Raw genomic sequence first — 16,727 nt, 5'->3', positions numbered from 1 at the left:
AGAAGATGCTGCTGGCAAAGGGATTCTTCAGTTTTGGTGGTGCTAGGGATATCATTAAGACTTCCTTTTTCTCTCTCTATTTCTCAAGGCAGTGGTCTCTGAAACGGTTTTAAACCCCACTCTATGTAATTTATATTTTTTTATTTAAAAATTAGATACAGGAACTGTACTTACATGGGCTTCCCAGATGATGCAGTGGTAAAGAATCCGCCTGCCAAGGCAGGAGCTGCAGGAGACATGGGTTTGATTCCTGGGTGGGGAAAATCTCTTGGAGGAGGAAATGGCAACCTACTTCAGTATTCTTGCCGAGATAATCCAATGGACAGAGGCACCTGGCCGACTACAGTGCAAGGGGTCGCAAAGAGTCAAACATGACTGAGCATTTGAATATGCTTGCACACTCTGTTCACCTTTCACTTTCATGCATTGGAGAAGGAAATGGCAACCCACTCCGGTGTTTTTGCCTGGAGAATCCCAGGGACAAGGGAGCCTGGTGGGCTGCCATCTATGGGATCACACAGAGTCGGACACGACTGAAGTGACTTAGCAGCAGCAGCAGCAGCACACTCTGTACTGAAATATATTGGCTTGTCCAAAAATTTCATTTGTTTTTTTGTACACTTGTGTGGAAAACCAAGCAAACTTCATCATGAAACATGAATGAACACAAACTTTGAAGGGATGGGGTAATATTAATAAATAGAAAAAAAGTTTATCTATGTTCCGGGGGGTACATGAGAGGACTGCTTATGTACCGCCTGGCATATCCCCCTTTCTCTTGGAAGACTGCTTCTCTCATTGCCCATCAGCAAAGCCCGGGTTTCTCGTCTGGGCAGAAGATGGATCGTTCCTTTACTATCGTGCCTGACCTCTGTGGTGGGTCTCCCAGCACCATTGTATCACATATTCATCGTGCACAGGCGAGAGAAGAAGATGCATTTTATTTCTGTATCATTTCTGACATGAAACAGTATTACCTGCGACTTTATGATTAAACAAGTGCTAGCTCATATTACACAGCTCTTAATGACTAGATTTGTAGATTTGTGCTGCAGTGTCTTGGGGCTGAACATACCTGAGTGTGATATCCTATGCTTCAACACATTCTATTGATAACACTCCTGAAAGTTATCTTGCATAGAAATTAAATTCTCACTTGCCTCTCTGATATCAAAAAACGACATTTGCTTCTATTCTTTCCATCTGCACAGAGAAGTCACCTTTTAATAGTGATTCATAAACACAAAAGTGGATGGTGCTTTAAGTGGTTTGTGATCAAAATTGCAAGAGTCAATGACATTTGTATCTACCGTGTCTCATGGATTACATTTAGCAATGACCTTGAGGGGAACAACAGAAGAGTTTTTTGCTATGCCATAGAACATTCACATCCAATCATACTAGAGTTGCTGCGATTTTTTTTCTTAACTCCTGATTTCTCTTCAAAGCTCAGAAAGAGCCCTTAAACCCCATCAGGCAGACTACTCATAATTCCAAGTGTTCTTGATTGCAAGAGAAGATAGCTTTTGTTGGGGGAGCATCCGGGAGTTACATTTCATTGAGGGAGTAACTGAGACGCCCAGTGTCAATGGTAAATGGGAAACGATGGTGAGTGGCCACATTGAAGGAATTTAGGCTGGTCCTAGGGTTTTCCCAACAGTTACCAAGAACGAACCCTCCTTTCCTCTTTGAGTATACCTGCAGTGCAGTATACCCCAGGTAACTGAGCTGTGACCTCTGCCAGCTTACAAGCAAGCTGTAACATCAGGTTGGCAGTGTCCTTAAGCCCATCTTTCTTGTGTCCATCTTATCTTTCAGAGAGATTCCATTGTCCTTCTTTGATACTCTATTATGTGACTGACTGTCTGAGGCCTATTTTCCTGTATTATTTTCTGGTTAAAAGAGTAAAAATAATCTGATTTGGTCATCCCCTTCACTTCCCTGTCCCTTGCAGAAGCAACTGGTGAGATGGAAGGAAAAAGTTGAAAACAACTAAGCTGGAGGTTTGGCAAATAGTACAAGTAGTAAATGTGTCTCCTTTGGAGTAAAACATTAGCTCAGTAATTTGGGGGCAATTCAGACAAGATCATCTTAACCCTGTAGACTTGCTTTATGTGTAACAAATTAGTTTTTTCTACAATTTATATATATATATATATACACACATATATATGTATTTTAAAAACAGCATACCATTACTATTGTCTAAAGCTTTGCACAACTGGTTGTAAAGATTTTTATCAAAATAAAGGCATCTGACAGTAGAAAATGGACCTTATCTTCAAAACCTGGTAAAACTGATGCTGGTTTATTTATTTATTTTTCACTTTCTTATAGTGCTTCCCTGCAGTTAAAAGTGATTGCAGTGATTAATCTGTTTTATTGCAAGTTTTAACTAAAAGGATGTAACTGAACTTCTTGGAGCCCGAGAGAGTCCGCATCAGCCATCACGAAGCTGACAGCCTTTGTTTGCTGTAGAGTACCAGGAAACTCCAGGCTGCACTCCATCTTTCTTGTAACTCAGCCAGATAAGCTGATTGCAGACCAAACAATAATGTCATGGGGACACCCATCAGGAAATGCATTAGCAAGTGAAAAAAGGGGAACAATACACACCATATTTCAGTTTCTGTTATCTTGACTGACTGAAGACATGCTGAATTATTTCTACAACTTGCTGGATGTCCCCCAGTGTTCAGACTTTTAAGTGTTTCGTTCATGGGAAAAAAATTAATCAACTCCTTTTTCCTCTAAGGACCAAAAGGATGTTATCTGTTTCCTTCTGGTTCCACCAGGTTGTTTAATACCATACAGGTAGACAGGGAAGTGATTCCAGAAATATGTGAGAAATTTTGAATGTATAGATAATCCAGAAGGCTTTAGTGTCCCTTTAAATAGGTCCCTCAACTGTAAATCAACACTGATGCTTCCATCTGCCATGCCAGAGGACACTGACGTATATTCCTAGGGTCTTTAACTGGCAAGATTGAGAGAGTGAGGGTGGGGGTAGGGGTAGGAGGCTGTATGTGACTTGGATCTCTTTTGCCTATATTTTAGGGAATTTTTATTTGGTGTGGGGGATGTAAGCATTTGCTTCATTCAGAAATCAGTCAGCAAATGTTACTGAGTGTTGAAAAGAAATGCTTTTGAAAATAAGAGGCTGCTTAGTGAAACACGTGGGTGCTGTGTCCCTGCCCTGTGAGGTTTTGCTGTCTCTAAGGACACCCTCAGTAGTGAGGAAGAGGGTCTGAGGAGGTGGGCTGGGGCTTTTGGTTAATTTGAGTTTGAATGACGTTCCTTATGTTCTCACAGTTTTGAAAACTCCTTACAGTAATGTTTATAGTTGTCATGGAATTTTTAGCATGGGCATCCCATTAAATGGTATTTAAGGAAGTTATCCTGAAAAACAACAGAATTGATCACTTGTCATGGAATTGAAAGATTATGAAACTGATCATCAGAGCAACAATTTGACTCAGCAGAAGATAAACTGTAGGAGAGGAGAAACTAAAAATATAATGGCCAAGGGCAGTAATGGAGTCTTTGTCAAAATTCAGTATTTGCTTCATGCCACTAATACTTAGTCACTTATTCCCGGGGGTTTGATCCTTAGCATCTAGGGATCCTTAGCATTTTAGTTTGATCCTTAGCATTTTAGGGAAACTTTGATGTTCAGACAATGAAAATGTTGGTTGAAACAAGCTAAAACTAACAAATACTAGAGAAAGAAAGAGCTAGGCTGAATTCAAGTGGCAGAAGAAGCGACAGTGACTGCCGATAAGAACGTTTCTGAAAAATATTGTCTTTTTGTTCAGTTTTTTGAAAGAAACAAAACCAAAAAGGCACAAGGAAATCGCTTACTATTCAGCAGTAGAAGATAGAATCCAGCCAGAAATGTCTGCTGAAGAAGCATCAAAGTCATGTATTTCTTTCCTTTTTTTTCTCAAGGGTTACCTTTTGTTTCTGAAAGAAACTCAAATTGGTTGGAGGAAAATGGGTAAGCACATGTTGAATTAAAGATTCATAGAGTTGAAAGGAACTTTGACTGTGATCCTCACCCAGTTTTTTTACTATGATGCCGTGAGAGAGAATTTTCTTGTGCGCTGCACACTTCTGCCCATTACATGTAATTCCTGGCACACCAGCTCTAACTCTCTGTTTTTTGCTCAGAAAGTGTTTTTAGAATGTCTGTGAAGGAGGGAATGTTGTTATCAGCAAAATCTCAAATAAGTTTTAATTTATAAAATAGACTCTAGCTTTTGCACGGGGGAGGTCCTTTCATCTTATGTAGAAGAAACTTAGAGAAAGCAGTCTGATTGGCTGTGGGAGTGGAGGCTTTATCCGGTTTGTGTATTTTTTAGGAGTGAGGCTTGTACAGGAAGCTGATGGATACAGTGAGCACGTGCACTTCAATCTCCCAAAGTCGTCCCCAGGCACCATCTCTGATTTGGAAATTGGGAACTTTATTAAGAACTCATTACCTGTTAGTCTTCTGAACCCATCCCAACACACTTGATTTGAGAAAGTTAAAAACAAAATGACAGGAGGAATCATAAAAGGTCATAGTTTTGTTTGCCCTCCAAGTGTAACAGAGTTATTGAAATAAATCTGTCTGAGAGACCCTGAGAGGCATTAAACAGAGTTTACTATTCAGTAAACCCATATACAGATGATTCTGCAGTCACATTTGAATGGGCCATGGGGGAAATTGAATGTTCCTTACTAATATGCCCCAGATTTTCATTTTGGAAATTTGTGGCATGGGTGTTTTTTAGAGCATGTTTTTATTTTTTCAATTATCACACGGTTCTTGTTTTAGCACTCTTCCTGTTCTATTTGTAGGTTAAAATGGCAGACCTATTCCTCCCCCATCCCCCGGCTAAGTATTGTCCCATATATGTAGGTTTCTGGAGTTTTTAATTCCTGAAAAGGTCAGGTATGAAACATTATAATTTTGGTTGTAAGTCTAATTTTTTAAAATGCTATTAATAAAATGCTTGATAAACATTTATCCACTTGTGTAAGGTTTACTAAAGATCTTTTAGAGCTAAATAATAGAAAACCCAGATAAAAATGACTTAACCTACAAGAAAAATGTGTTTTCTCCCATAACAAGAAGTCCAGAGGAAGCCTGTACCTAGGCTGGTCAATTGAAGATTGAATTCTGTTGGGCTTTAGTTGTTGCAGCATGGGCAACTTTGCCTTCAGGCTTGTCTCTTCCTGGTCACCAGCAGGACTGATGGTCACTTCCTTATACAACAGTAGTTCAAAGGCTAAAGCAGGAGAGAGGCCATGCCCCTTTTCCCCTAAACATTCTTAGAATGAATGTAATGCCCCGGAAGTCTCCCAGATTTCCCACAGACACCATTGGTTAGAATTATGTCACATGACCATTCCTAAACCAATCCCCAGTGAATTGAATGGAATTAGAATGAGCCCCTTAGACCAATCAAGCTTCTCATGACAGAGGCTAAGATTTCAGTGTCCCCAGGAGGCACTTGCCTGCCTGATACCTGAACCAAGTCTGGCTACTGTTAGCTAAAGGAAGTGTGGCTGCTTTAGTGCTGCTGCAGCTTGAAATCCAGACAGTGGTCCAGTCCTACCTGCGATCGTTCCATAGGGAGAACAGGGCTGAGAGAACCCAGTTTCTTGCTGGTGCTTCCAGATTTACCACATGCCCTCTCTACAACCTACCCTGATGGGAATAGGGAAGTAAAAGAACATCTTTTTCCTCTATATCCCTAAATTCTCAGATTGTGATTGTTGTTCAGTTGCTCAGTTGTGTCCAACTCTTTGTGACCCCATGGACTGCAGCACGCCAGGCTTTCCTGTCCATCGCCATCTCCTGGAGCTTACTCAAACTCATGTCCATTGTGTTGGTGATGCCATCCAACCATCTCATCTTCTGTCATCCCCTTCTCCTCCTGCCTTCAATCTTTCCCAGCATCAGAATCTTTTCTAATGAGTCGGCTCTTCGCATCAGGTGGCCAAAGTGTTGGAGTTTCACCTTCAGCATCAGTCCTTCCAATGAATATTCAGGACTGACTTCCTTTAGGATTAATTGGTTTGATCTTCTTGCAGTCCAAGGGACTCTGAAGAGTCTTCTCCAGCACCACAGTTGGAAAGCATCATTTTTTCGGTGGTCAGTCTTCTTTATGGTCCAGCTTTCATATCCATACACGATTACTGGAAAAACCATAGCTTTGACTGTATGGACCTTTGTTGGCAAAGTGATGTCTCTGCTTTTTACTACAGTGTCTAGGTTTGTCATAGCTTTTCTTCCAAGGAGCAAATGTCTTTTAATTTCATGGCTGCAGTCACCATCTGCAGTGATTTTGGAGCCCAAGAAAATAAAGTCTGTCACTGTTTCCATTCCCCACCCCCCCCATCTATTTGTCATGAAGTAATGGGACCGGATGCCATGATCTTAGTTTTCTGAATGTTGAGTTTTAAGCCAGTTTTTCCCTCTCTTCTTTCATCTTCATCAAGAGGCTCTTTAGTTCTTCACTTTCTGCCATAAGGGTGGTGTCATCTGAATATCTGAGGTTACTGATATTTCTCCTGGCAATTTTGATGCGAGCTTGCACTTCATCCATCCCAGCATTTTGCATGATGTACTCTGCATAGAAGTTAAATAAGCAAGGTGACAGTATACAGCCTTGATGTACTCCTTTCCCTATTTGGAACCAGTCTGTTGTTCCATGTCTGGTTCTAACTGTTGTTTCTTGACCTGCATACAGGTTTCTCAGAAGGCAGATAATGTGGTCTGGTATTCCCATCTCTTTCAGAATTTTCCAGTTTGTTGTGATCCACACAGTCAAAGGCTTTAGCATAGTCAATGAAGCAGAAGTAGATGTTTTTCTGGAACTCTCTTGCTTTTTCGATGATCCAACGGATGTTGGCAATTTGATCTCTGATTCCTCTGCCTTTTCTAAATCCAGCTTGCACATCTGAAAGTTTTTAGTTCACATACTTTTGAAGCCTAGCTTGGAGAATTTTGAGCATTATTTTGCTAGCTTGTGAAATGAGAGCAATTTTGCAGTAGTTTGAACATTGTTTGGCACTGCCCTTCTTTGCGATTGGAATGAAAACTGACCTTTTCCAGTCCTGTGGCCACTGCTGAGTTTTCCAAATTTGCTGGCATATTGAGTGCAGCACTTTCACATCATCATCTTTTAGGATTTGAAATAGCTCAGCTAGAATTCTGTCACCTCCACTAGCTTTGTTAAATTCTCAGGTTGAGTTCCTGTAAATTGACTGATAAAAGACAGATGAAGAGAGAAAAACAGAAGTTAACGTGTGCATCACGCATATGGAGCCCTCAGAGATTGGTAGCTCAAAGTGGTGTTTAGAACTTAGGTTTATATGGCATCTTAATGAAAAAACAGTACATTTTTAGAGAAGTGGTAAGACAAAGGAAAAGGACTTTGAGTTTCCAGGGCTGACAGATTGTGGGAAGGCAAATATTAGGAGAGACTGGTAGTAAATCAGGGCTAGAAATTAGCAAGGATTGTTATGTAGATTCCTCTGCTACCATCTCTTCACCGATGAGAATCTAGAGTTATCCCTGGTAATTAACTTCTATCCTTGGTAGAAGAAGGAAGCAGCACCTTTATAAATTTATGTCCTGCTTTTAGGCAAGTAGGAGAAGGGCAGAGTTTTTCTTGTATCTGCTTTTTCTCGATTGCCTTCAGCTCAAAATGATTCTTATATCAGAGTGGCATATTTGGGAGAGGCATATTCTATTTTTCATGGGCATATTGAAGCACCTTGAAAGCTCTGTGCTTTGCTTTTCTAAAGGCTGGCTTGTGACTCTTTAATCTGTAGTAACCCAGGGACTGAATGGTTGTTTTTATGGTGGCTTCTTCATAATTGCACTTAACAAAATGGAATGTGAAATTTTCAGAACTGTACATTTTAGAGAATTTTGATGCACTCTTAAGATCTGATAGTGCAGTTGCTATAAATTTAATACACATTGGGTTGATGAGGTCAGTGTTGTTCAAACCTGGAAGGTCACCTAAGGAAGTGGTTGTTCAGCAACATGGAATTCTGTGTTTGGAGTGGGATGGAGGGAGAGCGTATTAAGATGAAGCTCAAGCGTCTCAGCAGGAATGTTCGAGTCACAACACTCCAGGGCACTTCACCTTTCCTCATGGAATTGCTGGGTTCCTCTTGGACCTCTTATTTGAAACTGAGAGGCCTATTTATTAAAGCTTGATACCTCTTTACAGCAGGAATTACAAAGCAAGAAAACAATCTGAACTACTGCAGATGGGCTGAGCTAGCAGGATTTCAGCCCAGAAGCCTCAAAAGATGGTGTAGAGCCACAAGGTATGTGGGAGGACATATTTTAGGACCACCAGATTGCATGCCAATTTGCAGGTTCAAAAAGAAAAAAAAAAAAAAAAAACAAGTGGAGAGGCAGGAAATAAAGGAAAGCAGGAAAGAGCAAATGAACAACTATTCGGTAGATCTTTGGGGAACCAACCCTCTAAGATCTTGTTTCTTTAAATATCTATCAAGTTCATTTATCTTTCTGAAATACAATCTTACCATGCCTTTACTTTGATTAAAAATCACTGTCTGATGGATTCCCCAATAAGGTAAAAATAGACTGACCCAATTGATCCAGCAATTCCATTCCTAGCAATATATCCTAGAATGGAATATACTCTAGAATGGAAAACAGGGGCTCAAACAAAAGCTTGTACATGAATATTCATAACAGTGCTGTTCCAAATAGGCAAAAGGTGGATACAACCCAAGTGTTCATGAGCTGATGAATGGTTAAAGAAAATATGCTATATCTATATAATGGAACATTAAAAAGGAATGATGTACTGATACATGCCACAGCATGGATGAACCATGAAAATACTTTGCTCAGTGAAAGCAATCAGACACAAAAGGCAAAGTATTATATGATTCCATGAATATGAAATATCCAGAATAAGCCATAGAGATAGAAAAATAGGAGGGAAGAATGGGGAAGTGACTGATTCATAGGATTTTCTTTGGGGTGGATAGAAAAGTTCTAGAGATAGATGGTAGGAATGGTAATGTACTAAAGAACAAGATATTACATGCTTTAAAATGGCTAATGGGGTCAAAACCAAGCAAAACCAAAACAAAATCATTACATTGCTCATATCTAAAAGTCTAAACTTCTTCGAAGTTCATAAAAAAGCCTTCTCCTTGTGGCTCCAACTCCTTTCCTTGTTATGTACTCAGACACTTCTTGCAATCTGGGGTCAGGCTTCACCAGATCATTTGCTCTTCTTTCAGTACGTATGCCCTTCACTCTGTGTCACTGGAATTTGTTTCTTCTGCCTGAAATGCCACCGCTCCTTGTCCTTTTGGTCACTCCTTGAAGGCTTCTATTGTTTTTTCCTCTCTAGATTTCCTTGACTCTCCCCTTAGTCTCTCATTACCTGCAGAATTAATTGCTTTGTTAGTTAGGACCCCAGTGTGCTTTGTACATACCTCTATTATTACTTTCTACATTGTATTGTGGGGTTTCCCAGGTTTTGCAGTGATAAAGAACCACCTGCCAATGCAGGAGACACAGGAGAAACGTGGATCTGATCCCTGGGTCAGGAAGATCTCCTAGAGTAGGAAATGCCAACCCGCTGCAGTATTTTTGCCTGAAAAATTCCATGGACAGAGGAGCCTGGCAGCCTACAGTCCATGGGACTGCAAAGAGTTGGACACGACCGAGCAACTGAGCATGCAGGCACATTATATTGTGGTTTATTTCCTTGCCCACTTTGCTCCCTACCTAGGTTGGGAACAGCTGCCACTTAGCTCAGTATCTGGCACATGGCTATCTTCCCATGGAAGAGTTGTTGAAAAAATTCCACTGGATTGATTCAAATCACCATGATATTTGGTCCATTCTTTTTCACCCACTCATTCAATTTAAGGAAAGGGAGAAGAGAGACTTATTCTGAGCTTTCAAAGACTAGGACACTAATAATTCAAAGAAGGCAAAGCAATTGGTATTTTAAAAAAGCAGTGATAGTATTATGTAAAACAAAACATTTATGGTTGCTTTTGTTTTTGATGTATTCTAAAAACCACTGTAAAACTAACAGGGTGCTTCTCTATGGAGGATTTTCCTCACAAAATGTTCTTCAGTTCAGTTCAGTTCAGTCACTCAGTCGTGTCCAACTCTTTGCGACCCCATGAATCGCAGCATGCCAGGCCTCCCTGACCATCACCAACTCCCGGAGCTTGCTCAAACTCAGGTCCATCGAGTCGGTGATGGCATCCAGCCATCTCATCCTCTGTCGTCCCCTTCTCCTCCTGCCCTCAATCCCTCCCAGCATCAGGGTCTTTTCCAATGAGTCAGCTCTTCGCATCAGGTGGCCAAAGTATTGGAGTTTCAGCTTTAGCATCAGTCCTTCCAAAGAACACCCGGGACTGATCTCCTTTAGGATAGACTGGTTGGATCTCCTTGCAGTCCAAGGGACTCTCAAGAGTCTTCTCCAACACCACAGTTCAAAAGCATCAATTCTTTCTTCACAGTCCAACTTTCACATCCATACATGACCACTGGAAAAACCATAGCCTTAGCAAAAGGATTACATTTTTGTTACAATTTTCTTGTCTTTCAGCTTATATCCCGTAGCAGGAAGTCCCTACCTTCAAGGAACTTTTCCTTTATTCTCTCACAGGACCTGATTTGGTGGTTTTTCAGATACTAGGAACTCAATAGATACGTAGTGTTTTCCTAGGTTTATTCTAAGTATTTCCTTGTACAGTTTTGGCTTATTAAATGTTCTGTTTTTCAGTAATGCTGTTCAAGTCCAGTTACATACTTCCTTTCACTGGAAAGCACAAGAGCTAGAGTGAATCACTGAAAGACTCTTGGTGGCTGCCCTTCGTCAGGCTTGTTTCTGAGCTATTTGGATGCTGTGTCAGGTGTCTTAGGCAGGAGGCTGTTTGCTGACAAAAAAGCCTGGAAAACCATGTGGGGTTCAAGTGTGCTCTTCGGACTCTTCAAGCTGAGATAGCTCTCCAAGAGACTGGTGGCTTTTCTGGCGTGCTGAAATCATCTCCCTCTCAGCAAGTTTATTTTGCAGTTTATTGAGGTGACAGGAGTCAGAGACTCGGGGCATCTCCTTGCCTCTGCTATTAACTAGCTATGTGACCTTGGGCAAGTCACCTCACCTCTCAGATCTTCATTTTCTCATTTGTGAATATAGGGGTTGGATCGGTGTAACCTGCTGGGTCTTTTGCAGCATTAAGTGGCAGTAATTATAGGATGCCCAGCAAACAGCAGCTTAATTAACTCAGCAAAGTGTAAGGATAGAGAAAGGTCATTTCTCTCTAGAAGCAGGTAAGCATTAGGACAAGCCAAATCTGAGAACCTTTCTCTCTTTTCAATTGTTCACCCACATTTCTTTCCTTTGCTCTTTTGAATGTGACATGCTTTCTTTTTGCTAATTTTCTTTTTCGTTTCCTGAGGGTTTCAAAGGAGAAAGCGGGACTTTCCGTATTGTTCCAGGAATTCTTTTCTGCCCGAGCAGTGTTTGCCATTTGGTTGGAAGGACTCAACTGTATAATTTTTTTTTTCTTCTTAGATAATTTCACAGGGAATTGGTAATAATAAGTTATACCTGGCTTTAGGAACTGAAGTTAGAGTTTATAATAGAGAGCAAAAAAGAAGTGCCCTTTAGAAAATTGTATCGTATAATTTAAATTTTGCCTTACTTGCTCATTTTAAACTTCTTTGAAGAAGTTTGAAAGATTTCGATGAAAGAAAAAACTCATACACTTTTTTTTGTTATTACAGGTAAAAAAAAATCCTATATTTATTCCTTTTTTGCTTCATGACAGTATTTAATACTCACAAGCCATGTGAAGTCAGAGAAATCCACAATTATCTACTATGATTCATTTTGTTCAAAGGTTTTAGAGATGTACTCTCTGAATTTAATAATCCACTGTGTTAAATACCTGCAAGTTATATTTGATCACTTTAATTCATATTATGAATCTTGATTATTCACTTGGTTTTTTTTTTTTTCTACCCTCAAATGATATTTTAGGTGGCTTGCCACATATTGTAGCTGGCATAATAGTTAATTTCACTGGCATAATAGTTAATTTCACTGAAAGCCCTATTCAAAAAATTTGAATTTGATATGACTTTCCTTGCCCCCAAATTTTCTCTTTTATGTAGATGAAAGGATATGCCCAGGTAAACTTCTTTAGGCATCCATGGCAAGATTATAATGGTAGATCTGTTGCTCCACTTCTGATGTTTGATTGGACCAGTTGTTTTCACTTAAATCCTTCCAGTCAAAGCAGAGATGGGTAGACAAGATAATCATCTGAGTTATCCCCATCAGAGTCGGGCTGATTCTTACTGAGAGAGAGCGTGAGATCTAGAAGACAGTGTGTGTATATGGTCTGGAGGTTGAGCATACCACCACCTCACTTTTCCCCATCATAAGCATTTGGGTCATTTGGAAGATTTAGAAGTTTATCTAAGAGGAAGGAAAAAAAAGAAGAGAGACCTGTTTTGATTGGTGATGGTGAAGATGGGGGAGACAAAATTCCAAGGAGAAAGAGTCATCACATAACGGTCTTCACTGTGGTCTGCTGATTTGGGGATATATTTCTTAGAAAGTCTCTTCATTCTTTTGGAATTTGTTTATTTCCTTTTACAAACAGTAACGCTAGGAAGACTCTTACAAAATCTGTGGGAGATAATGCACTAGGAAACTGAAATTACTCTGTAGAAGCCATATGACGAGGAGTGTGATATTCATGGAATTCATGAAGAAAAACACCTTAAATTTACACAGCAGATTCCTTCCGTATAACTCAGAGCAGTTTTTACAACGAGAAAAAGGAGACATGTTCTCTGACTCAGCGTTGAGGAGAATAACATAGGGACTGCCGTTAATTACTGTTTGTATACGGAGGGGAAGAAGGCCACGTGGCATGGGGAGGAGATGAAGAACCCTGGGAACTGGGAACCGTGGGCCTGGGCCTGGCTTTTGTGCCACCCATGGGACCTTGGCAAGTCATTTAAACCTCTCTAAATCCAAGTTTCTCATTTTTAAAATTGAACTTAATGATTTCAGAGTTTTCCAGATTATTACTTTTTATGGCTTATTTATAGTGTCAGGAAGGAAAAGGTGAGTTTTCCAGAGAGCTAAAACCTACCTTTCTGTGCCTCAGAAACTTGTTTTTATCTAACTGGATGGATCTATTATTCAGTGCATTACACACTTCTCATCTGCCTTCTGAAACAGAGAGCACTAAATTTAACTTTTGCTGAATGACTCAAGGTTGTTGCTATGAACTATGATATAATAACTGGGATATAGCATATTAACATGATATGTTCCTCTTGGGGAGCATAGAGGTATGTGGAACTATGTGCCTCAAAACCAAATGTCGCAGTAACACTATACTTTTCACGAAAATGATTGTGTTGGTTCTGATTTTTGTTTTTTTTAATGCTTGCTGCTTCCTAAATATCACTTCCTTCTGTTTCCATTGTCTGTCTTGAGCTGTCCTTTTCTGTATTCCACCTTACTGCTTCTAATGGGCCAGGAACAGGGAGCTGTAGGTGAAGCAAGTTGGAGTTAGGTCTGAAGTTTGGGCAAATAGTCGCAGGTGAGGTTTCTGGAGGGACTTCAGCGTGTGAAGGTTTGGAGGCATCCTTGGGTCACTGCCTGAGGCCTTTGGGGTGTTCTGTGTTGCAGTAAGAGGCCCTTGGATAAAGTGTCTGGCTCTTCTTGTTTATGGAATGATCTAATGTTTGTGACCATCCTTGCCGGGGGAGGCGGGTAAGACTGAGAGCTGGGCAGAAATGATATAGCCCAAGGGACTAAAAAGGGCTCAAAAATAGAAAGGCCACTGAGAGGGCAGATGTGTGGGTCTGTGAGAGTATCCAGGAGACTGACAGACAGGGCTAAGTCATGTTTATAGGGCATCCCACAAGGTCATCCTGTTCACAACCTTGACTTGCCGGCCATGCTCCACCATGACCTCCCATTTCCACCTTCTTTAGACGAAGCAAAGCATGTACAGGGGGGTCTACTGTGGCAAGGTTAATTTAGGACCCCTGGATACTGAACTTCCAGTTAATTGTTATTCTATTGATCCTCAGGACCACTTGCCGGGTAGATTGAGAAAATGTAAATTGGTTATTCATTTTCTGTATATTTACATGTAAATGCCACTTTATTAGCTTGCAAAATCCAGTGTTGTCCATTTTAGCATAAACTTGGACACTGGCTAATTTGTGCTTCTTTAATCTGCAAGCTTGGCAATTTGGGGCAGCCTCGTCCCTTTCCCATCCTCCCTCCCCGTGACCTCACCCCTCCCATCCAGCAAAGCCAAGAATGTTATTTTAGGCTGTAGGAACTATATTAAAAAATACCGCTGGGTTTCTCTAAGCTTTTCTGAAGTTTTCAAATAAATAAATAAATAAGGATCACATGGGCCAGTCTCCCATGAAGCTGTTTTTGCTGTGTTTTCTGGGCACTCATGGAAGAACAGCAGTCAGGCCTGGTGCTGTCCTGGGACCACGGCTGCCTGGCCTAGGACGGAGATAGGAACTCATCCTAGGGAGGAGGGAGCCAGGAGGGTTCAGTATATGTCACTGTGGCTTCAGCCAGGATTATGTAGCTCCTGGAGCTGTGGGGAAAGCCAGGAGATGATCAGTAATTAGAGAAATAGAACCATGCTACCTCTTCTGGCATGGGAGTTAAGTGAGCAACTGTTGTGTCCCCCTTGGGTTGGAATTTTCCTCTCTTTTAACACCATCGGGAGGCATGAGGATGGGCACAGTGTGGAAGCAGCTTCTGCTGTCTTCCCTTCTAAGGCTGGCCTCTCCTCACTTCTAGAAAAATACTGTCATAATCTCACTCAGGATTCTGGAATCAGTCCTTGTAACGGTGTAGCCTGTGGCCTTGTCTATCCACGGCTTTGCATTGGCTTATTCTTTATTGATCTGGGCTGATAATCGTGCAGTCTGTTGGGCTCGTTCTAATTATGGGATTGTGCATGAACTGTTGTGTTCAAATAATTTCTCAGCAAAAAAAGGAATTGAACCAGCTCAAGGGTCCACACGTCTACCTTGTTCCTGTCTGCTTCTGCCTCCAGCCCTTTGTGTCATGTTAAGTGAATCATTTTCCTTCCTTGTTTTTCATTTTCCTCTCTTTGAACACGGAGAGAATGATATTTATCTTGTGGCTTAAGATTTAGGGTAACTAAACATCATGCACTCACGAAATGTAAATTGTTGCCATCAGTGTGATAGGATGGTTCATGCTGTCTCCGTGCTTTATATCTTTCTTTCTTAACTATGAACTTTCATTAACATGCTCTCGTTATAGAAAATGTAGAAAACTGCAAAGAAGAAAACAAACATCAACTGTAGCCCTCCAACTTACTTATATAATCCTGTTCAAAGTTTGATTTCTTTTCATCCAGTTTTTATGCAAATATATAAAGACACACATATATATATTTACTTTTTATGTTATATGGGAGTATAGTTGATTTACACTGTTGTATTAGTTTCAAGTATACAGCAAAGTGATTCAATTATACATATACATGTATCCATTCTTTTTCAAGTCCCTTTCCCATTTAGGTTGTTACATAATATTGAGCAGAGTTCCCAGTGCTATACAGTAGGTCCTTGTTGGTTATCCATTTTAGATATAGCAGTGTGTACATGTCAGTTCCAAACTCCCTAACTGTCCCTTCCTCCCAGCCTTCCACCCTGGTAACCATAAGTACAGAGACATATTTAGATAATATGATATATACTGCCTTGTAGCCAGCATTGAGCCACAAGAGTTTTCCAGTTTTAATCTCTTTTTAATATCTGCAGAGTTATTTTAGTGGACTCATAGCCTTCTAGGTAACTAATCTCTCTGACTCTTGTCTCTCCTCCTATCCCCTTTTTTGTCCGCCTGACGGAATCACCTACTGGAGAGAAAACTTGATCCTATCACATCCCTGCTTAAACCCTTCTGTGCTTCCTGATAACTTGCTGGGTGAGGCCTTGCATAGTGGGGGAGGGAGCTTTTCCTGTTTGGTCTCTGACAACCTCCCCTCTTAGCTCTTTATTTCTCATCATGCTCCATCTCACACAGTACTGAACCTCCTATCAGTCCCTGTCAACACTCCTTGCCTCTCTGCCTTCCCTTTTGCTATTCTTCTGTCTGGAATGCCCATTGCTGCCTCTAATGTCAGCACCCCTGTGACCTGGCTGACTCTGGCTCTGTTTTAAGATTCACTGCAGGAGATCTCTGCCTTCCCCTGGTCGGGAACCTGTTTCTCTGGGCAGTTCTGTAGATACCTACTTGTATCTCCTTCACTCAAATGACTCTGCGCCCCCTCCCGTCCATTCTCCATTTAGGGGAAAAAAGGAAAGTGTTTTCTGGCTGGTTTGGTTTTTTTAAAAAAATCAATTCTCATCATCGATTCTGGTCATTTACAATCTGGGGTGGTTCCACTGAGGCTCACAGTGGAGTTTCACAGTGGAGATCCACCTTCAGGCTCTCTGTGATCTAGCCTCCACCTCCCCTCTGGTACCATCTTCCCTGACACCTCCTCGGCCTCTGCACTCCAGTCTCACAGGCCTCCTTCTTCAAAGCCCTCGTGTGTGCCTTTCCTTCTGCTCCACGAGGATAATCCTGCTCATCCTCGAGACCTCAGCATTCCTGGACTGTCTCCACCTTGTCCTC

The 16,727-nt window shown here is 41.0% G+C and overlaps 1 protein-coding gene across 3 annotated transcripts in view; it reads left to right on the top strand.

Annotated features, from left to right (window-relative positions):
• The window catches only part of TMEM178A (transmembrane protein 178A), a 103,650-nt gene that overhangs the window by 51,405 nt on the left and 35,518 nt on the right, over nucleotides 1–16,727 (top strand). The gene's annotated exons all lie outside the window — the stretch shown is intronic.

Source organism: Bos grunniens, chromosome 11 (assembly GCF_055505025.1).
Source record: "Bos grunniens cultivar Pamir isolate PY7600 chromosome 11, Bosgru_T2T1.0, whole genome shotgun sequence".
NCBI lineage: Eukaryota > Metazoa > Chordata > Mammalia > Artiodactyla > Bovidae > Bos > Bos grunniens.
The sequence above is the reverse complement of the archived record's forward strand: the minus strand, read 5'-3'. Positions and strand labels throughout refer to the sequence as shown.